The sequence below is a fragment of the Lissotriton helveticus genome, chromosome 5_1 (assembly GCF_964261635.1).
Source record: "Lissotriton helveticus chromosome 5_1, aLisHel1.1, whole genome shotgun sequence".
Classification (NCBI taxonomy): domain Eukaryota; kingdom Metazoa; phylum Chordata; class Amphibia; order Caudata; family Salamandridae; genus Lissotriton; species Lissotriton helveticus.
The window spans coordinates 613,292,022-613,315,598 of NC_136065.1; the positions used below are offsets into that span (position 1 = coordinate 613,292,022).

General features: G+C 43.8%; 1 protein-coding gene across 1 annotated transcript in view; it reads right to left on the minus strand.

Moving 5' to 3' along the window:
- CAMTA1 (calmodulin binding transcription activator 1) overlaps positions 1-23,577 on the minus strand; it is a 3,172,802-nt gene that overhangs the window by 1,778,374 nt on the left and 1,370,851 nt on the right. The window lies entirely within an intron of this gene.

The window sequence follows — 23,577 nt, forward strand, 5'->3', positions numbered from 1 at the left end:
CCCCTCTTATGATGGTTTTAACAGGCTATTATTGCTCCATCTACAATAAAAATCTAGGTCAAATTTAGGGTTTAAATAACTAGCAACTTGCTTCTTACTTCACTAATGGCATTGTCGTTGGGGGAAGTCATTATTATTTCTAGGTTAATGTTTAAAAACGATCACTTTTAATACACGTTTATGTATGCGGTGATACAATCTTATGTACTAAGATGACGTTCTCATGAAAAAGAAAAACATTTTCTTGAATTTGGAACTATCATATTTTTGCATTATGTTTGTTGCAAGATGGCAACATTTTTCATGGCTTGGCCTGTGTACAGACCCTTGCCATGGTTCTGACTTGGCTCACCCTGTTAATTTGCTGATGAGCTCACATCTATTTGTGACTCAGGCTTGGTACATGAAACCATCAGTCAGTTGGTAAAATGATTAGAAAAAGGAGAGGACAGGAAACATGGAGCTCTGCCTAAATGCACAGATTTGACAACTCTACCATCAAGGGTTCTCATAGCAGAGATGAAGAGGAGTGCAATTTCTCTCGTTCTAATTTCACAGAGAGCTTTTAAATTGTTCATTTTTGAAGTGAACATTTAAATATACAGCCTGATTCAAAATGGTAACTTACACGCTTTTATAATTTACTCTTTTGGGTAAGTTTATTACTTTTTGGCTACTCACAAAATCTGAGTGTATCATCAATCCAAAAGTGTAAATGTAGTACTTTAGAAGTGCAGTTTGTGAGTAGCATTTTGTAGTACATTTGTAGTTCTATTGTAGTACTACAACTTGTACTACAAAATGCAGACTGTGAATAGCTCCCAGGCCCTTTAATTTGGTGGAGACATGTAAATTACACTTTTTAGAGTAAATTTGCTCTCAGATATTGTGAGTGGCCAAAAAGTAGTAAACTTATTCAAAAGTGTACATTTCTCTAAAGTGTAAGTTACTGTTGTGAATCAGGCCCAGATAGGGACTGGTTTATCAAAAATATAGTACATCTGCACCCATAGGTGTACTCCTTGAATGGGTGCAACTTTTCACATTTTTAGAATTCAAAAACATTGGCAATAGTAGGTTTGGAAAGCTTTGCTAGTCTGACATTTCTAGGTGTAAGACTGGCAATCAAGCACCTAAAAGGGAATGGGATGAATGTTTGGAAATAGTCAAACCAGTGGCAATCGTTCGAGGTAGCATTCTATCCCATTGTTTTTCACGCAATGTGCTAGTCTAGGCCAGAGGTCCACCTAATACAAATCAGTACTAATCCTGCCCCTTCTGAAAACAGTGCATTCTGAACTTTGGTCATCTCACCCATCCACTTTGCAGCTCACCGCTTTTTTAGCTGGGAAATTTGAGATTCACATCCCGATAACTTCACTGTCTAAGCTATGCCTCTGACCAAGCTCCTCCATCCCCTTCCTATGGGTGGACTATAGCATAATTCCAGGCTGTAATGGTGAACAATTATGCAGTAGTAAAACATTTATGCCTGCGTGTATCCTTTTGTGGAAATCAGGAAGGCATATACAGTGTTATTTTCCACTGTAAATGTAGGGTCCACAGCCATAAATGGCTTTGTGAATTGGGCCATGTGTTAACTAGATTCAGAGCCAAAGTGATGAAGAAAAATAAACATTCATTGATAAGTAACCAGAGATTGGTGTCCCAATTCCAAATGGCTCTCAAATTAACCTCAACTGTATCCTCACTCAGACAGGTGCCACATAGAAACGTTACAGTGTATAATTCCAAGAAGTCTTCAAGACATGAAAGGCCTATTTACTCCACAGTAGACACATTAAAGTGTGTAGTAAGTTTGGCTATGATTTGAGTTTCTTCTTATGCACAAAACTATATTAACACTTTTTCGATCTCAAAAAACAAAAGCACAAACCCCTTAAAAAATCATTCTTTAAAACTCCAACTGTGTAATTAATTATATATCTATGTCTTAACCTTTTAGGTCTCATTAAGATAGAGGCTGGACGAGCATCTAACTGCCATCGTATCGGGCAGGTGCCTGACCAACTACATGTCGGTGGTTCCACCTGCCTGATTACAATGCCGCCGCCATGTAGGCTGTCAGAAAACTGCTCTTTTCCACTGTGGCTTATTCTGAGGCAATAGAAAAGAGCCGCAGCACTTGCCGCAGTGGAAAAAGGAAGTTTTCAAACATCCATGCACTGTGCCAGGCACCATAGGGTGCCTAGCACACAGTGCATGAATGTTTGGGAGGGAACACCACATGTGCCCCTGTGGACCCATAGCAGAGGCCCACGAGGGATGAGCACTGCTAGGGACCCCCAAAGTCCCATTCTGTCTGCCTTTATTTGGAGGTCGGACCGCCATGTAAAGGCAGAGGGAAGAGGGACATCGTAATCTTACGGCGGTGCCTCCGCAGGCACCTCCCTCATTGTAGGGATTGCGGTCAGACCAACGTTCCGACGGGCTTCTTGAGCCTGTTGGAGGCGTCTGTGAGTAACTTCACCCGCTGTAGACTGACAAATTGCATCGTCGGACAGATATGCTGGATGTCAGTGGGCCCGCCACCGACATCTTGTCAGTGGCAGAGCCACCGAAATCAGAATGAGGACCAAAATGCCGAATCATAAACATGTATTCTGTTGATAGCTTTTATATGAGATTTGGGACCAAGCCCCAACACATGTAGGTGTGCGTTGTGGAATAATTTAGTGTGTCACCATAATAGGGCAGGAGATGCTGCACGGTCTCATATCTCAGTAGAATAATGCATATTAGAGAGAGAACGGTGTTGGCCCTTATTGCCACTGGTTGAATATCTGATGAGTCCTCAGTTCCCTAATTCTGAGGTCAATAAGATGAGTCAAATGCATTAAAACGTGATGCAAGGACACATTTTGCGCAAAAATGTATTGCTTAAAGACAGAGTTGCATTTTACCTAATAAAGCGGAGTTTGCCAAAATATTGCAAATTTGCGCAAAAGCAATTTACGCTAATTTTACGCAATCCTATTCTGCACCTAGCCCATAAAGCAAACACATAGTTTACAAACATTCAAGTGTTATGTGACTGATACTCACCAAAGCGTTTCTGCTTAAACTATTTCATAAAGCATTGAAAACCTAAGGCGTGAAGGACTGCTGAAGGAGCAAGCCACGAGTGCTATTCTTTGCCAAAAAGTCATTATTCTAGTGCTGAATCCTTTAGTCAGGTCCCCTAATGACCATTTCCCTTTTAGAAATATGCAAATATGACCTACACGGTGTTTGTTTCTATTAAAGGGTAGACAAATATTCCCCAGAACACATAAGCAAGCACACATTCAAACATAAGCATTTTAAAGCAACTTGGCTCCTACACAGAGCACTAAGTGAAGAGGTTCTCTCTTAAAAATCTATTTTAATACATACCCACTTCTTTTTCGAATAAAAGTCCTTCGTACATGCAGAGCTCCTGGCCTTTACACACTGCTTGCTTACAATTATAGCTGTATCGCCTGCTCCTTGGCAATTTAACTGTCATGCCCCAGTTTCCATTACTAAAGCCATGTTCTTTTTCTAAATATTTTAAATAAACGTGATCAGAAACAGCAAAATATACAAAATTATCGATTAAAAAAGAAAATCCGCATTGTATATATTTGGATAGCTAGTTCAGGTGACATAACCCAACTTTTCAGGGTATTTTAAGCTTGATTAACCAGTAAAAACTTTGATAATGTCAGCATATGGTTTATTGTAGAGGGAGGAAAGGTTAAGGACCAATTTACATTATTTTTTTTGCCCCTGCATAGGTCAACAGAAGGCATTCCATAGCATGGCAGGACTTTCTGTTATTTTTCTAAATGAGAAGAACAAGGCCTTTAAAAGCAGCATGGCGTCCTTAAAAAGACATAATAAAAAGTAAGTTTGTTTAAAATCCATGCAATCTGCTTTCGCATACTTTGAAACTTTTTGGTAGAATTATGCAGAATTATATGTAATTATTCAAACTATAAATACGTCACTTAACCCTGTATTTTATCACAAAATGCGTTCTTACATTCATTTTGAGCTAAACAAATTGCGCCAAAAACACAATTTGAGTGTGCTGGTCATTTGCTTTCTTGCCACCTTCGCCCACTACAACTTGGCAGTACGTAAGTTGGCATAATGGCTTAACTTCGCCAACTATATGTAACACGCGTCCCTCATTCGTGAAATTATGCCAACGTAATTAAAATTTCAAACAGGCCTCCTAAAAATACTTCCGCCCACTGTATAGTAAAAGAAGGAAGTCTTTTGATAACGCACAAGTAGTTTAAAATAATGAGAAAAGCTCAAAAGCAACTCATCGGATGACATGTAGAAACACAACTACTTTCGAATCAATTTAAAGAGAAGATAAGAAATTCGAATACTATTGGAGAAAGATGCTGGAATTCGAATACAAACATCTAGAAAGATGGTAAAGTACAATTTTCCTTCTTTATCTGGCATGAGCCCCGGTTCACTTGCCAATATCTGACAGCTGTCATTCGTATTTTAGGGTTCCATCAGAGTTATTATATAACTCTCACATAATGAAGTAGGGTTTCATCCCTTATCCCCTTCTGTCTTTGTTGCAATCTATTACAATAACGCCATCTTGGAATAACAGGATGACACCTCTCCATGTCGGATTGGAGAAATACATTACCAAAGAGACACAAGATGTCTCCTTTAATTAGTACATGCATTTGCACAGTGATGATATTGTTTATAATGTGCAGCAGTTTCAGGTCATCCGAAACTAACAGCAATTAATCTGAAAAGGTATTTGTATTGAGATTTATATTCGTTGGCACTCCATTATCGTTGGAACAAATTACAGGAGACGCAAACGAGACAGCGAAGATAACAATGATCTGGGATTAGCTTCAATCGCATGGAGGAGGGGTGGTCTGCGATTCGTCGTCTTCCGATTGGATACCAAGAATACCGCCATATTGTTGATCATCCCAAGCCTGTTTATCCTTGCATCATATTACCCAATTTTAAGAGAAAAATTAATGTTGGTCTATATTGCAACCAATATCGCGATGTATGTCAGAGCTCTACGTTGCACATGACCGGTTTTTAAAGTTGGATGAAAAAGATGGGGCAGGGTCTCTATTAGGACAGTGGCCTAAGAAACCTAACAAAGAACCCCCTACAAGAGGCGTGGCCTATATAACTAGGGTGCATCCTACTACATGTGAAATAGAATCACATGCTTCACAAATTCAAACAATATATTGCACCATTTTCCTGGTCCATGAACAATACAAGTCTTCAAATGGAACCAATTAGAAGTATTTGGATCCTTGACTGCTTGCAGTGGCTGACTTTGGATTGTTAAAGATACAAAGGCGATAACTTGAGTATTCCTGGAAGATAGCCCCCCTCATTGCTTTCCTTCTTACGTGATTGTATCTTTCCTTCATAGTTAAAGGCATACCGCTGAAAAGATGATGGACAACCATCCCTGATTGATCCAATTCCATTTAGTCTTCTGTTCTGTTTTTGCTCTTACATTGTCATTCCAAACAAGTGCACCAGTATAAAACTGTCAACACATCCCAGAGCCCTGTAAAAGGATTCCCTCAAATCCGAAAGTCACATGTTTGGGCCTGTTCACAGCATGTAAAGTCGATCAAGACACATGCCCTGCGTAACAATAGTCCAGCAAATGCTCAGAGGCTCCAGGCACACATCCAGTGCTCAGAAGGCACATATTATTTCTGTAAGAGGCTAGGCAGCCATCTTGATCTCCCACGGCACAGGCACACACCCTACTTTTCCAAGGCCCAGGTACAACCCCATGCACTCCCAGGTACAACACCATGCCCTCCCAGGTCACAGGCACACAATCTGCACTGCGAACGCACAAGGCACACCCCCCGTTCAACGAAGACAGGCACATTCTTTTGATCAGAGAGCACAGGTGCATATACTGTACCTACATAGTCAAGGCATACACACTACACCTACCACAGAATCATAGGACGGGGCAGGGCCGGAATGGCCGTAGCAGGCATCGGGCATTTCCCTAGGAGGCTGGAAGGGTGGGGGCTGGTTTTGCAGCAATGGGGAAATGTTTTTGTTACTGGGGCCGGTTTTGCCATGGTGCTGCAATATTGGCCCACTGCCTAAAGCAGCAGTGCTTCACACCAGCCCTCCACCCCATCCCCTGGGGCGGGTCCTTTCAAAATTGCCAGGGCTGCTTTGGGTTCCCAGTCTGGCTAAGGTTGCATGGAATCATCTGCAACTCTTGCTTATTTTGCCAGGGTCACATTAAAGAACTGCATCCATTTTTTGAGCATCGAGGGTATTTAGATATTCAGCAATCATTTTAAAAATATAGACTTGGGAGAGATGTGGATGTGTGCATAGTAAAACCATGGAAGTCAGCTTTCATTTTCAAAGGATTTTTAATGTTTGACCTTTTAAATTTAAAGTTATAACAAATAATATGCTTGTACATTCGAACCAATGACACTGATTTTACGATAACAACCATAATTATCTATGGAGGGTGTTATAGATCTTTAATAAGATGTGCATTTTTTCACATCAATAAAGAAGCATAATTTAAACTTTTCATGGCGTAGCTATAATACGATTCACCTGTGGTTACTGAAATGTCTTTTGGAAGTGAAAGTGGTCAACTTAACTTGCAGGCCCTTATCTTTGTTAATTGAGATATTTGGTAGAACACTAGTTGTCATTGGTATTCAGTCTTTACTCCACAGGATGTTATCATGAAGGTAAGTATCACAAAAGCATTTTCGGCACTTTTAACACTGTACTTTATTACAAATGTAAGGATTTTTTTTTTAGATGTCATATTTATTGACATTAAAAGGGGGGATTTTAGGCTTATGGGATGAGCAAGGATCAGGGTGGTAAGATTTTGTTTTTAGAGTTCAGGAGAGGTTTGTTAAGGTACATGGTAGTAAACGTTTTAAAGGGGGGGTTAGGGCTCAGTTATATATGTAAACTAATTTAGTCTGCATGTTCTGCTTGCATGTCTTTCTAGGTTGCTTTCAGTGCTCTTCTTATTTATCAAGGCAACCCTCTCTAGCTATACAATATTCTCTATATAAGCAACCATCTGTAGCTGTACAATATCTATAGAAAACTATCTCTACAACACTCTCAATCTATCTCACTTTGCAAGCCTCTCTATTTATCTATCTTTTGAACCCTGTCTATCAATTTGTATAAAAGATCTACAAAAACATTTTTTTAAAAGCACTAGCAAAGGCTGGCAGGCAATGAGACCGATTGATTTTCTAGGTCTGGTGTTAGCCAACACCTTTTTTTTACCTTAAAATATGTGTATAGCATAGTTAGTTATATGAGTTTTCAGACATACCTTAAAGGTGCTGATGTTTTTTTTTTTTTTGTGTTCAGGGATGGTAGAAATTTAGGCGTGGTGAGGGGTTTTGGTTCATGGATGGGTGGAGTTTAGGGTTAGTGAGAGTTTTTAGGATTCAGGAATGAGTGGAGCTTAGGGAGACAAAAGGATTTTAGGATTCAGAGATAGTTGGAGTGTAGGGTTGAGGAACGGTTAAGGAATTTCTAGGGATCATGGACGTGAGGGTTACGGGGTAGAAAGGGCTTTTGAAGTCTGCAATGGGTGGAGTTCTGGGGTCAGGGATGGTTGTTGTTTAGGCAAGGGGAGGAGTTTTTAGAGGGTATACACGAATGGAGTTTAAAGGGTTGTAAGAGGACATGGATGGATGGATGGTGTTTTAGTGATGGAGAGGGAGTCAATAAATATAAAGCATATGAATAATTGTTTGACGATGTAAAATATATAAATTCAAAGTAATTTCCCCTGAAGTAAAGCACTGAAATAACCACCCCAGACAAAAATGTTTCTGAAAGTAAGACTCGCAACCATTGCATTTACTTAAAAAAATGAGCATGCAAAAGTCAATTTCGAAAAAAGATGTTCTATGAATTGGTTTCTATGAAATGGTAAATGCCATTCATCCTGCAAATTTCCAAAATTTCAATTAGACATTTTAGTTGAAATGGTTTCTTAGTAACGGTATTCCATAAAATCCCATGAAATCACATAACAACCTCATCCAGACAAACTCCGGACATGAAGGCCTTCAGCGATGCGTCTCAGGTGCCTAGATAATCTTGAACAATTTACTCCAAATGGAAAATATTAAAAGTTGGCCAGCTAGAGACACCTAAAACACAAACATGTTTGAGTTTTTTTGCTTGACCGTGAACAAATTATATTCTGCAGTGATTTTACTGCCACAAAACTCCTGGATTCAGTACATTTTCTTCTCACTTGTAAATGTCAGAGCACATAGGGTGGGCCAGTGCATTCGCTTACATCCTAACTCGTCCAGTCATAGGGCACACAACAAGTTCACAATCACCTAATTATACCATATAACTTTCTGATTAACTGACTTCCTCTCATTACTACAGGAATGTGGGCATCATTTTGAAAGTATTACTGAGGACAAATGCAAAGCATCCCTGGCATTGTTTGGCTTGATCCTGCTCTATGGTGGCCAAATTTTATTTGCAATTTCTTCAGAAATGCATTTCTTAAGCCACTGAATTTTTAAGTGAAATATGTGGTGATACTTCAAAACGCATAAGAAAGAATCATCTCTCTCTCCTCGGAATGTAGGAATTTTAGAAATGATGTTTGTGGCAGGGATCTTTCCCAAGAATCTATGGTGGTCAAGGATGTAGTTGAGAAAGTCAAGTGTGACCAACCTCATCAGACCATGTTATAGCCTGTTTACAAAAACGATATCCAGTCAGTTCTAAGTCTAATGGCGAGACTCCATCTTTTCTTTAGTTTCATCTCAACAGAAGTTACATTGAATCTAAACTGGCGGCGCATGAAATGTGCATAATTTGCTTTCACATAATCTTGCAAAATTTTCAGAAGACGTAGGCGAAATTGTACTCAATTACTTGAAATGCAAATCTGTAATTTATCACTATATTTTTTGTGAGAAATGTGTCACTTTTGGACATGAGAGTGAATTTTATATTAAATAAAACTAGTGCAAAAAACACAAAAGCACCATAAACAACAGCCGCTCCCAGTCTGTTGTTCCCATGCCTTCATAGTAAATGTTCACTGAAAATGTTGCATACCCCCAAAAAGGGGCATAATGGCATAATTTCTGGATTTCATGTAAGAAGAGTGAAGTGAAAATCCCAAAAGTTCAAAAATGGTAAAAATATCATTAAGGGCTCACATTTATGCAAAAACCAGAGAACAAATGGGGTGCAAATCAGAAATGAGGGAAATTAATGCAAAGAAAATGTGATATCTCGACTATGTCCTTGAAGGGTAATAGTATATGAAGAAGGATAGACAGCCAGCTACAATGGTATTTCACATTGGCCAGGTGGGCTGAGTAACAGTCAGATGCCTTGATTCAATGCACATACCTCCTGTGAGTGGGAAGGTTTAGAAAAGGTCCAATGAGCTTACCAGGCTGTACAGATCTTCAGATAAACTCTATAATGAGTTTGACTCACTTAGCAAACATGTTTTTGGGACTTTGGTGAGATGCTCACAAGTAAGCATGGAATTCTTCCATGAAATCAACACCCCTAAGGCTTCAGAGGATAATCAAGAAGTCATTCACAGGTCTTCTTGACTAGACTTTAAAGAGTAAGGGCACTTGACTTAGGTTTCTCTGCAGTCAGAACCTCCCCTTTGGTGGGGTACATGCAACTTCCCAGCAAAAATCACCTTGGATAAGGCTCTTTTCAGCAGACACTTTCCCCCGCAGTGATGGGTACACATAACTTGCAGGTCAGACTATCTCAATTCTGGAACAAAATTCTGAGCACAGAGATTCAAGCTGTGTTGCTAAAGTCTTCTGATGTTCCACTGACAAGCAGAACAAAGTCAGCTTGAAGCAGACATTGAGGCTTACTCTTCTTTTCCATTTCACTGCAAATTCGCAAGTGACAGTGTGCCAAGTAAAGGTTTTTGAAAGAGGGAACTAGCATACCACTGGTGGGTACTGAGGAAGTTTACATTTTGACAACAAATTTCCACATGACGATGTAGAAATATGTCTTAACATAAACATAGGCAATGCGTGTCAATTTAAAGGTTAGAGAAAATTGCTTTTTTGTAAATGCTGATATAACAATATATTTGAACGGTAGAATCTAACGTCTTTGCAAAAAAAACGAATTTCATTGCGTGCGCTGAAACTCATTTGGAGTTTCAGCGCGCAATGAAATTAATTTAATTTATTTGTTTACATTACTCTGGTCGGCCGTGAGCCGGAGTTTACTAACCCCCACCATGCCCCTCCCCCGTCTCACCACCCCACGGCACTCCCTCCACAAGCCGCTACTGAAGAGCAAAGGTTTTTGAAAAGTGAACTAGCATACCACTGGTGGGTACTGAGGAAGTTTACATTTTAACAACAAATTTCCACATGACGATGTAGAAATATGTCTTAACATAAACATAGGCAATGCATGTCAATTTAAAGGTTAGAGAAAATGTGCTTTTATTAAATGTGCAAAAAGAGAAAAGGCTGCTTATTTCTGCAGAAAGCTCCCATTTCTGTTGTTCTTTGACTATATTTTCTGTTATTCTTTCCTTTTCCTTTAATAAAAGAAATGCTTTTTTGTAAATGCTGATATAAAGATATATTTGAACGGTAGAATCTAACGTCTTTGCAAAAAAAACGAATTTCATTGCGTGTGCTGAAACGCATTGGGAGTTTCAGCGCGCAATGAAATTAATTTAATTTATTTGTTTACGTTACTCTGGTCGGCCGTGAGCCGGAGTTTACTGACCCCCACCATGCCCCTCCCCCGTCCCACCACCCCACGGCACTCCCTCCACAAACCGCTACTGAAGAGCAGGCCATTCTTACACAATGGGACAGAGTAGGCTTGCAAAGGTTCTCATGAGAACCTTCCTAGATGTATCTTTTTGTAATGCGCTGTAGCAGCATTCAAATAACAACATGTCGACATGGATGGTTACCATGGGAATTGAGAGGGAAGACAACGGACCATTGGAAGATCCTTTCCTATTGACTAGAGATGATTCAACATTTGGAGTTTGCAACATATTTTGTGCTTTTCTATTATCACGTGTTCCTATATGGAGAGGTATTGCACTTAATGCATTCTATGGACATCTTTCCCTGTCATGCCCTCTAGCACTTGACTGCGCTACTCTTGCCCACAAATGCTGTAAACCACTGTTAACCGTGATTTGCTGTTATTCTAAGGCCTTTTTGGAGACTTTACTTCATGCTGATCATAGCTACTTCGCTGATGATTTCCTTACACACGTGCTAATTATTGCAACTGCAGCTGTTAGGGAAATCGGCTACTACTCCTTATGGGGAGTTCGACCTGTTATAGCTATTAGCCTGATGCTCCAAATTTTCTCTTGCTCTTTTCCAAAGGAACTCTTCATGGGTTCTGCAAGGATAGGTTAGGTCCCTTTTAGATTAACGTAGGGATTAATTCCTTTATGGCAAAATCTGTTACTCTGTATGCTGATTTAACCAGATTTTCATGATATTTTTGTAAACCAACTTATTTGACTAACCTCAATAAAAAGACAAAAGAATCTCTTTAAAACTTTAAAATGTCACCAAACCTCTAATCATTGACTGAGCATTTCATTCTAAAAGTTGATGATTGATTAAGAAATGCATTTGGATTGTGCTCCATTCTAATATGGTGGCAAAGATTCATCAACATGAAGAAGCACGGCTATTGGAGATTCTCTTAGTAAGGTTCAAGGTGGAGCTGTTTATAAAATGTTTAGATTTCCGTGCCACTTTTCAAGAAAGCCAAGATGTACAGGGAACTCTCTAGGTCACTCAGGGAGCCTTCTTAAATGACTGCAACTGTGATTAGCTATATTAATAAATGTCCAGGCAGGGCACTGGGATAACCTCTTCTCCCCTTTACTTACTCATTGTATTTGAATGATTCTTTAAAAGTTTGCGCACATCTGTGTTTCAGAAAGACAATTGAACTGCACTTTTCAGGTAGAGGAGGAAGAAGATGCGAAAATGCCTTAATTCAAGTTTGCATCTCATTAGAACACTGAAGCTGCATTAACCACAACAAATTTCACATCTCTTAAACCAAAAGTCATAAAACAGAAATAGGTAGGGCAACTATGATTAAAGATCTGACTGTTTTAGTCCAAATTACATTTAGGATTCAACCTTGGTGTTATTGCATTTACCAGTTAACACACAAGGAAGAGGTGTTGAGGCTAATTAAAAATTGGCATTTATGTTTATAATTAACCCCATCAGAGTAGGACAGGATGCCTTCTATTGTCACAAATGACTTACCGGGAGTGCTTTTTTGAGTTTCTGACAGGCCTGAGTGCCAGCCTGATGTTATGAAAGAGTCAGGACTGGCCTATAGGAGACATACAGAGATAACAAAAAAACATATATATATATATATATATATATATATATATATATATATATATATATATATATATATATATACACACACACTTACATATAATTTGATTGTGTGATAAATACATACATTCATATCATTGACAAGGACAGAGTGAAGTAATTATTAAGAATTTACCAAAACTCATTTTATATTGACAATGAAATGGAAAACAAAGAGTCTATTTGTAACATTTTTATTCTTCTAGCAGATATGTCATTTTAGTAAGTACCACCAAATGCACCCACAGGGCTTGAAGAAAGAAAATTATCCCTGCATGCCTAAACCCATTCTCTAATGTGTCGATCATTAATCAAATCTGCTATGAAAATTCCGGCTAAGTAGAAAAGTCATTTGAAACAACTTACCAAGTGAATTTTGTATCAAAAATGGTCTGTTGCCTCCCTTTCTCAACTTAGAGAACACGCTTATTCTACATACTGCAGTGACAAAAGTACTTTTTAGTTGTATTACTACCTACTCCTGTTGCACATTTTCATTTTAGATATTTTTTGGGGAAATAGCGAGGTTCGCACTCTGCAGAGGCAAATTGTAGGAGTACTAACTTAAAAGAATATTCCTCAGTAATTGTTTATGGATCCTGAAAATGTAGGATATTGCTCATGCAATGATTTAAGAAACTTAAGCACAATGGAAAAAGTTGAAAATGTTCAGCTCAATCATATGTGTTGCCCTAGTGATTTACATATCAGAGAAATCAAACCTTGGTCCACGAGGGGCAGAGCCATGCCAGATTTTCATCATAACCAGTAATGATGGAAATGATTCTCAGTTAAATTAATTGCATGCAACTTTAATTGAAAGATACTACGGGCCTTATTAGGACTGTGGTGGCCTCGGAGCAGGTATTACAGCAAACAAATGATGGACGGAATGCTGACAATGCAAACATTCTCCCTCAGTCATAAGATCTGGGTTAAATCCATAGTTCTTTTCCTCACCATGCCACCCCAGTTTACACTCAGCCATATGAAAATCAGTCTTGACCCTGTGCCTCATGGGAACAGTCCATACCAAACTGCCAAGCCGGGTCCTCCCTGGACCGGAAACAAGCATCCTGGGACCGGTTTCAGGGTATGCCACCCTTCTTTGATCGCCATCTCGTCTACTTATCCCTATAAACTATCATATTTTTCTATCATGCTTACCTTGGGTTGGATGTAGGTAGGTATGTATGTAGTATTTGTGAGTTGTGAAACTAGCCAAAAAGGTAGTGGAGTGATGTACAAGTTCACAGGCAAACATACAGTCAATGAGTGACAAGAGAGGTAGCTAATTCTTGAAATGTTACTACATTGTAATGTAGTCTTCTTCAGAGGTGTGTCTGATGATTTCCTTAATTGGGGCAGCATTCTGGGCAGACCTTTTGCAATTGGGGATGTTGTTGTATATCCCAGGTGCATAGATGGAAAAGGACTACTGTGTTTTTTTTCTTTTTTTCTCTTCTTCTGATGATGTCCTGGCTGCAGATGTCCGGAAACCCACCACAGATGTGGTGTTTCTGCAAGAGAAGCAAGAAACTGGCCATGAATGCGTTGTAAATTATGTAGCTGATTTTGAAGATGTTGTGGGCCAGCAGGGGGAGCAAATGGAGTCAAACAGGATAAGGGGGATGTCATCATATTTCTCCCGGCCCTGGATGTGACACGTTATAGCTTGTAGTATGTCCTTAACGGATGTCAAAGTGGCGTCTGGAAGGCCATGGAGCAGAGCACTACCATCCTTCAAATGCAAGAGTATGAGGCCTTGAACAGCTTTCTGAAGTCGTCGCATGGAAGGAACAGTTTCACTTTCATTAGGGCTGGTACCAGGTGGTCCTTTTTTTGGCAGTGTGTTCTTTGAGGATGAGGATAGTATCCAAGGTGAATCCAAGTGACTTGGCATTCAGAGAAAGTTGGAGCTTGAAATGTTGAGGTTGGTGGCATTAACCAAGGTTTGTACAAGTTCTTGCTTGTTGTTCATGGCAAATAACAGGAATTTTGTCTTCACTGGGATGAGGTTCAGGTAGGCGCAGGACACCCAGGCCTGAATGAGGATGGAGGCAGTGTTTAAGGCTCTGAAGATCTGCAACAAAGGAGACTTTCAGTAAGAGCTGTGTATTATCGGTGAATCCTGATGCTGTTTTCAGTGAGTAAAGCCCCAGTGGGCTCCATGTAGAGGTTGAACGTGGCAAGAGAAAGTAAGGAGCCCTGAGAGACTCCTCAAGTAATAGGAAGCTTTTGAGATTTTATGACACCTGGCGGTACCCATGTCAACAAACTGTTTTTGATTGGAAAGATAGGAGGAGAACCAGTGGGGGACACCATCCGAGACTCGAGACTCCAGGTTGTGGATTCGGGTTGGATGGTCAATGGTGTTGCAGACAGCTGCGAGATCGACCAATCAGGAGGCAGGGACAATCTTCATCTCTAGTATGTAGGGCGTCATCTATGATGTGAAAGGTAGGAGGAGACGCAGTCTTGGTTTTATTAATGTGCTATCATATATTTTTCATTTTGTCCATGAAGACGAGGTTGATGGCATTGCATGCATCTGTGGATTATGGTATAGATGGGTCAGGCAGGACATTGATGCAGTAGTGCTTGTCCTGAAAAGAGTTCTGCCTCTGTCGGTGGTTTCATGGCTGGTACTGGTATAGCATTGTGCTTTGGCTGATAAACTGTGGTTGTGCTGTGTGGAAGGGTTTCATTAGCATTAAGTCATCTGGAGTTCTGTTTTCTGCACGTGGAGCATTTGTTGTCTGTGAGAGCTGGTAGTTAGGGTGTTGTAAATATGTTCTTCTCTCTCAACATGGTTGTCAACCTGCATTAATCTTTAGTCCTTCCTTTGTGTCCGCTTCTCACTGTTCTTACAGAATACTTGTAGTGTTCCAAATGCATCTTTCTAAGCCAAGCTGCGTTCCAGACTTGTCAGTTGGTGTCTGGTCATCTGGCGAGGTGTACGTTTTGTCTATGCTCTATCGTGTACGCTTTGTCTATGCTCTATCGTGTACGCTTTGTCTATGCTCTATCATTAAATCTTCTAATTACCGCGAAGAGGCTCCAGCATTGTAACTACAGGTGCTTACATCATAGGGTTGTAGTGGTCAGGTCGCTGTGACAGTTGCAATATTATTGCCATGAGATATAATGCATACACATAGTGTGAGTAGACCAGGGGCCACATTGGAAGCCTAAAATATTTTACAGCATAACTTTTTTTTAGTTATAGCAATTAAACAATAGGAAAATAGCTTTAGTACTGACACTGAAACACAAGCCTGATTTTAATAGGCAGAAGAAAAAAATGGCGCACTCGAGTTCATTGGGAGGGCACGATAGAGTGCAGGATAATTCAGCAATGTTCACCCATAAAAAAAGACGACTTGGAGCTCCTAAACAGAGGAAAGCATGCCACTCAACATTCATGAAGGCATAAGAGAGGCAATTGGCGCGGAGTGTATCAGATCACACAGCCTTTCCCTGAGACAATTATAAAATGCAAATATTTATAAATCTCGCATAAAGCTCGTGCTCCAATATTATCTTGCCAGGGAACATGAGGCGCCCGCGCAAAATTGTTTATAAGCCATCCGCACTAGTGTTCGAAAGGGGGCGGGACGCCACAACTTCCGAGGCTTCCTGCAGGCTGTTTCCTCCACCCAACATGTGTTTGCGGCAATTACGACGAGTAATTGCATTCTGTTCTGCAACAATTGTTGTTTCATCGGATTATGTCTCTCTGCTACAGGCCGTTCTCCAAGGGTCCCACCTACACCATGTGTCGCACCTGCGCTTCGCAGGCTTGGACAGTGATGAATCGGGCCGCAGGCGCAGGAAGGCTGGTTATCCTGGCGAGGGCCGCCATGAAAGGAAGCTCGAACGGCATGATGGGAGATGAAGGAGGCTGGCGGAGCGCATGCGTGGTGGGCTGCGGAAAGGACCATTTGGTTGCTGGGTGGCACGCGGCCACACAGTGCAAGGCAATGTCAGGTGCACAAAGAATTAGCAGCCATCTGCACCAATCCTGACAGCTTGTTTAATAGGATACTGCGTGTATTTCTGGATTGTCTTCACATGGACACGGTAGAGGGATTCCGGAAAGGAAGAGGGTGCAAAATTCCAACAGCTTTTGTATTGGAACCACAAACTGAAGACCTGCTGGTTTTTTTTTGGGGGGGGGGGGCAGTTTTATATAGCACGATCTCGACCCGAAAGTATCAGAGCGCTTTACATGAGCAACAGTTGTGTTACAGACGGACACATTCATTTTGTAGGGCATGGGGAGATTATGTGATTTGCCCAACATTGCAGGATGTTGCGCGTCCCTGCCAAGACTCGAACCCCGTTACCCAGCTTTCAGATCGACCGCTCTAGCCATTAAGCCGCATTCCTTCTGTCACTCAAACCTGTCAGGTACATCAGGGGTGCAAATTGTTTACACAACATAAAACATATAAACTCAAACGTGGTAATAATGTTATGGTGGAGATTAAACAAGAAAGGGATTTAATTCACAGTTGAATAATACAGACAAGTAGCGTGTGGAGTGGGTGCAGACTCGCTTCCAAGAATGATCACAGCTTAGACGGTGGGGCAGCTCTGTAGGATGAGCACTCATTACATTGATCTGTTTGCAACAAGAGGGAAATATTCAGAATCCACCACTGCACCCATTTGAAGATGATAAAATGGGTACCAATTAAGACGATTAACAATAATACCCTGTGACAATTTATTGTACTTTGAGCAATGTATGGTTTGTTCCATGGCTAAAGCCAATCAATGTTATTGCAATGAGAAGAGCAGATTAAAATAATTGTGTACTCCTGGCACAATTTCAGTGCCATTGTTTTGGACAATGTTTTGGAAGAGGCTACGGAGATCAATCCGTTTGTATGAAACACTGGTCAAAAGTCATACCCTTTTGTGCATATGACTAGACAACACCAGTAAGAAACAATAGGCTCAACTTAACCAAAGATGCTAGACTGGGTAGATGAACAGTCTATTGTTGGGGTTAATTTATTAAATACATACCACCAAGTGGTCATATGTAACTGTAAATCTCTTTTTTGCATACAGGAACGTATGATAACTTTCCACCATGAAATATACAGGACTCTCAGTTTTCTGCAATCATACGTAATCCAACAAAAACATACTGAGGTTGACAGGCCTCTAGGTACATCTGGTGATTTTTCAATAGGCCAATCAGTCCATCTAAAAGCTAGTCAGCATGAAGTAGAGTCAGTCTCAGTTATTCGCTGGTCTTGGATAGAGCTGAGCGCAGGTCAGGCAAATGTCAAGTTACTACTCTTGCCTGCAACAACCAAATACATAAAAACCAGCAGAACAACCAGATGCCTACACCATCCAGATAAATACAACCCAGACAAAATTGCATTTTGAAGTCACTGGACTATTGAGAAAAGATAACCTGCCATCCAAGATGCATGGATAGGAGTAGTTTCTGTCCTGTAACTCCAGTTCTGTAGCAGGGGTATCTCTGTTATAGTCATAATCTAGTGAATAGTCCCGCCCATGTGCGTGGACCCCGGAGCAATCAAAAATAATCTCTTACAGTGTCAAAAAATGCAGAAATGCATAGACACTTAAGAGAGAATTTAAAGACAGATAATGCAGCCAAAAAGGCTACACTGTCCAGTACTTCAACTAGAAATTCCACCATAAAATCCACAAAACAGCAAAGCCTGTACAGATTTCCCTTGCTTAACAGCAAAAAATCCCTCAGGAATGATAGAGAGAAGAACCTGGACAGACAAGCCCCATAGGCTGCCATTATGTGGCTTAATTAGGATACTGTGCCTTTAAGGAACCTTCCAGAACCTTCTCCCAGTATCCCAGAATGCATAGCAGGTCCAACTTAGTTTCAGTTCTTTTTGAAGGCGTAGACAACGCCAGACCTGTAGCATTATGAACATGAATAACTCTCCACCGGGGAGGCGGGAGGGCGCTTATGACTATAACAGAGATACCCCTACTACAGAACTGGAGTTACAGGACAGAAACTACTCCTTCTGTAGTAGGGGATCTCTGTGTATAGTCATAATCTAGTGAATAGAATGGCAAGCCCATCCCCACACCAAGCGGCGGTGGAGAATAAAATAACGCCACTACTGTGCGAACAGATTCCGCAGCGAAGCCTGCCCAACCTGAGCGTCTGCCCTGGCATCAGTGTCCAGGCAGTAATGCTTAGCAAAGGTATGGACCGACTTCCAAGTGGCCGCCTTGCAGATCTCTGCAATGGGAACATTACGGAGCATAGCCGTCGTAGCAGCTTTGCCCCTGGTGGAATGAGCCTTAGGCTTACCTCCTAAGGTCTTATTAGCTTTGTAGTAACACAACTGTATGCAGGACACAATCCACCTCGAGATGGACTGTTTAGAGGTAGCAAGACCTGTCCTGACTGAGCCATAATTGACGAACAATTGGTCTGACCTACGAATATCTTTAGTCTTATCAAGATAAAACTTCAGCACCCTCCGCACATCCAGGGAATGTAAAGACCTTTCCGCTGGAGATGAAGGGTTCTGAAAAAACGTAGGCAAAGTGATAGTCTGGTTGATATGAAAATCAGAAACAACCTTGGGAAGAAACTTAGGGTGAGTACGCATAACAACCTTAGCATTATGAAATACAGTATAAGGTTCTTGGCAACACAATGCCTGAATCTCACTCACCCTGCGGGCCGATGTAATGGCCACGAGGAACGCCGCCTTCCAGGACAGGTGCTGCAACGAAGCCTTATGAATGGGTTCAAAAGGCTCCTTCATCAATCTGGACAGCACCACATTCAGGTCCCATGAAGGCGAAGGAAGCCTGACAGGAGGGAACACTTTCTTCAAGCCTTCCAAAAAGTCTTTGATCACAGGGATCTGGAAAAAGGAAGTCTGTGAAGGGCCTTTCCTGTAGGCAGTCAAAGCAGCCAGATGAACCTTAATGGAATGGACATTAAGGCCCGACTGCGCCAGATGTAGCAGATATGGAAGGATGACATCTTCCTTGCATGTCGTGGGGTCATAGTCCTTAGACTTGCACCAGATGCAAAACCTCTTCCACTTGTAAGCATAAGAAGTCCTAGTGGAAGGTCGCTTAGCCTCCTTCAGTATGTCCATACAATCCTCAGGGAGATTCAGATGGCCATATTGCACTATTTCAGGAGCCATGCCGCCAAACTCAAAGACGAGAGGTTGGGGTGCACCATCCGCCCCCCCAACTTCGTGAGAAGGTCCGGCCTGCACGGCAACTTCATGTGAGGAAGGAGAGATCGGTGGAGCAGGTCCGTGAACCACCACTGTCTGGGCCATTCCGGGGCAATCAGAATCATTCTTGCCCTGGATTGGGACAGCTTGATGAGAACCGCCGGAATCAGGGGAATTGGTGGAAAAGCGTACAGAAAGCTGTTCGACCAGTTGATCCATAACGCGTTCCCCAGCGTCCCCAGCTGGAAGTACCTGGAGGCGAAGCCTCGGCATTGGCTGTTTTCGGCGGTGGCGAACAGATCTACGTCTGGAGTTCCCCACCTTGCGAAGACTTCTCCTAGTACTTCGTCGTTTATGACCCATTCGTGGTTTTCCTGAATGAGTCTGCTCAGTTCGTCTGCCTGAACATTCTGCACACCTGGCAGATGGGTGGCCGTTATTGACAGTCCTCGAGCCAGAAGCCAGTGCCAGATCGCCTGCGCCTCCTGTGATAGAGTGCGCGATCTCGAGCCCCCCTGCTTGTTGAGGTAATACATCGTTGTCGTGTTGTCCGTCTGAACAAGCAGAGAGTTGGTCTGAAAGGACGGATGAAAGGCCTTCAGTGCCAAGTGAACAGCTCTCAGTTCCAGGAAATTGATGTGGTACGTGGACTCCGTCGGGGACCACGTCCCTTGAATTTGCAGGTCTCCGGAGTGCGCTCCCCAGCCTAGGAGAGACGCATCCGTCACGATGGTCTGTGTGGGAATATCCTTGTGGGAGGGAACCCCTCTGAGGAGATTCTCCTTCGAGCACCACCACTTCAGAGACTGAAGAGCATGTAGAGACAGTCGTATCTTGTCGTCCCAAGAACCTCTCCTCTGGTCCCACTGATCCTCCAAGCACTCCTGCAGAGGTCTCATCTGTAGCCGTGCGTGAGGAGTGAGAAAGATGCAAGAGGCCATCGATCCCAGTAGAGAAGACACCGTCCTCACAGTCGTAGACGGAGTGTTCATGAGAGCCTGAGCCTTCCGAACGAGTGATAAACGTCGCTCTTCCGAAGGAGACACGCTTGCCGACAGCGTATTGATGGAGGCTCCCAAGTACTGGATGCACTGGACCGGAATCGGGACCGACTTGGACATGTTGATGTGCAACCCCAGCTTGTTCAAGAGAACGCACGTCTTCTGGAAGTGTGCTTGAGCTTCCGAGAAGGAGGAGGCCTTGATCAACCAATCGTCCAGGTACGGGTAGACAAACACCTTGTTCTTCCGTAGGTGTGCTGCTACCACTGCCATACATTTCGAGAATGTCCTGGGTGCTGACTTCAGCCCGAAGGGTAGCACCGTGTACTGATAGTGATTGGTGCCGACTTGAAAGCGCAGAAACTTCCTGTGTTTGCATGCAATGGGCACGTGGAAGTATGCGTCCTGTAGATCTATGGCACACATCCAATCTCCTCGTTGCAGCTGAGGGTAGATCTGATGCAACAACAGCATGCGAAACTTTTCTCTGCGAATCCACTTGTTTGCCTGTCGCAAATCCAGAATGGGCCTGAACTCGTTTTTGTCCTTCTTGCGGACAAGAAAGAACCGAGAGTAAAGACCTCTTCCTCTTTGAGACAGAGGTACGTCTTCGATCGCCCTTTTCCTTAGCAGAGTGTCCGCCTCCGCCTGAAGCTCGCGCAGTTGATACTGCGAGCTGACGGGAGGAATCGAAGGAGGAGGGCTGGTGAAACGTAGACTGTATCCATTGCAAACAATATTCAGCACCCACTTGTCCTGAGTAATTTTTCTCCACTCTGCCAGAAAAAATTGAACGCTTCCCCCCACCGGAGCGGGTAACGGACGAGGGGGAAGTAACAGCTCAGGGTCGAGACCCGGCCGGGCCCTTGGTCGCAGTAGAGGACTGTTGACGACCGCTACCCCCTTGGCGTTTCTGGAAGGGCCGCCTGTACTGCGGCTGCTGTTGCTGCTGTTGATGTTGTCCAGCAGACTGTCCCCTTCCACGACCCTGCGACCCAAACCGACGTTGGTACTGTCGGAAGGGTTTCTTCTCCTTGGGCTTCTCCAAGCCCACCGCCGTCAGGGTCTCCGCCTCGGCCTTCATCCTGGCCATCTCGTCATCAGCGTGTTTTCCGAAGAGAGTATCTCCGGAAAACTGGAGATTCGCCACGCGTTGCTGTGCTTCCGGTTTCAGTGACGTCAACCTGAGCCAAGCATGGCGTCTCTGATGAATCCCGTGGCAATATCCGTGCGCTGACAGCAAGGATATGTCCGCTGCGGCGCCGATGGCCTGGTTAGAGACCAGCATCCCCTCCTGGACGATCACCATAAAGTCCTCCTTGCGGTCTCGAGGGACAAGGTCTGCAAACTGCTCCATCGAGTCCCACAGTGACCTGTCGTAACGCCCCAGTAACGCCGAGTCACTGGCGGCCTTCATTGAAGAGGCGGACGTCCCACACGCCTTACGACCAGCAGAGTCGATCCAGCGGCTCTCCTTGTCCGGAGGCACCGTGGACGCAGGGGAGGTGGCATGAAGCTTTCGGGCAGCTGTCACGATCACTGAGTCCGGCACCGGGTCCTTCCTCAAGAAGGCAGGGTCCGAGTCCGGAGCCCTGTACTTTTTTAGGATCCTGGAAGGCGCAGACTTTACCACTGCCGGCGTCAGGAATAGCTGTTCGGCGGGCTCAAGGAGCCCTGGCACCAGAGGTAACAGGGGGCGAGACAAGTGCCGTTTGTGTAATGTCTCAAATATCACAGAGGTAGAAGCCGTAGGCGCTTCAACCTTTATTCCCAACTTCGCCGCTCCACGCAGGAGAACCTCCTGAAACGTGCTTATATCGTCTATAGGAGACACCCTAGTCTCCGGCGAATCGGACAGCGTGGGCGAGTAGGAACGGGTCCCAGAGGCAGAACGTGACCTGGACCGACGTCTCTTGTGGTGATGTCTGGATCGTGAGGAAGATCCATGCCCACTCCTCGATCTGTCCCGTCTCCCCGAGCGAGACCTCGACCTCTTGGGCCTCGGACGTTCCTTCGGCCTCCCAGGGTCAGGAATCCTAGGCTTCTGAGGAGTCTTCTTCGGTGGCGTCGGAAACTTAGGCATCGACACCGCCCTTGGCGGGACCGGGGGTGGAGGAGTAACCGGACGCGGGGTCTGCGGAGCCGGCTTCGGAGGTGGGGTCGGGGCCTTCGGAGGCGGACCCTTCGGCACAGCCGGCCGCGAAGGAGGTGGAGAGGGCTTCTTCGGAGTATCTACCCCGGAATGCGCCGTTCCCGGCGAGCCACCATCCCTTCCGGAGCGTGGGGAGCCCCCCACAGTCCTGGGCCTGTCCTTAGGACCTCCAGACGCCGAAGATCGGTGCCCAGACGACGACCGATGGCCCCTCGACGTCGAACGGTCCTTCGGCGTCGACCGTTTCTCACTTCTCGACGTCGAACCGTGTCTGCGTCTCGACGTCGACCCCGACCAGATCGACGAACCACGAAACCTCGACGACGGGCGATGGTGCCTCGACGGCGACCTCGACCTCTTCGCCTGCCTCGACGTCGACCTCTTGGAGCGTCTCGACGTCGACCCTTTGGACCTTCTCGACGTCGACCTTTTGGACCTTCTCGACGTCGACCTCCGTGAGCGTCTCGACGTCGGTCTTTTAGAATGCTTCGACGTCGACCTCTTCGGCGCCGGAGACTTCTTCCGTCTCGACGGCGGCCTCGACGACGAGGATCCCCTCGACGACGATGTCCTCGACGGCGAACGGCGGTGTCGCCTCGACGGCGAGCGCCGACGCCGGGCCCTCCGATGTCGACCACTCGACGCCGACACCGACGACGAGGAGATCGACACCGGCTTCGACGGCGGCCGGAACACGTTCCTCGACGTCGACGGGCGACGTTTTCTCGACCCAGAGCCCT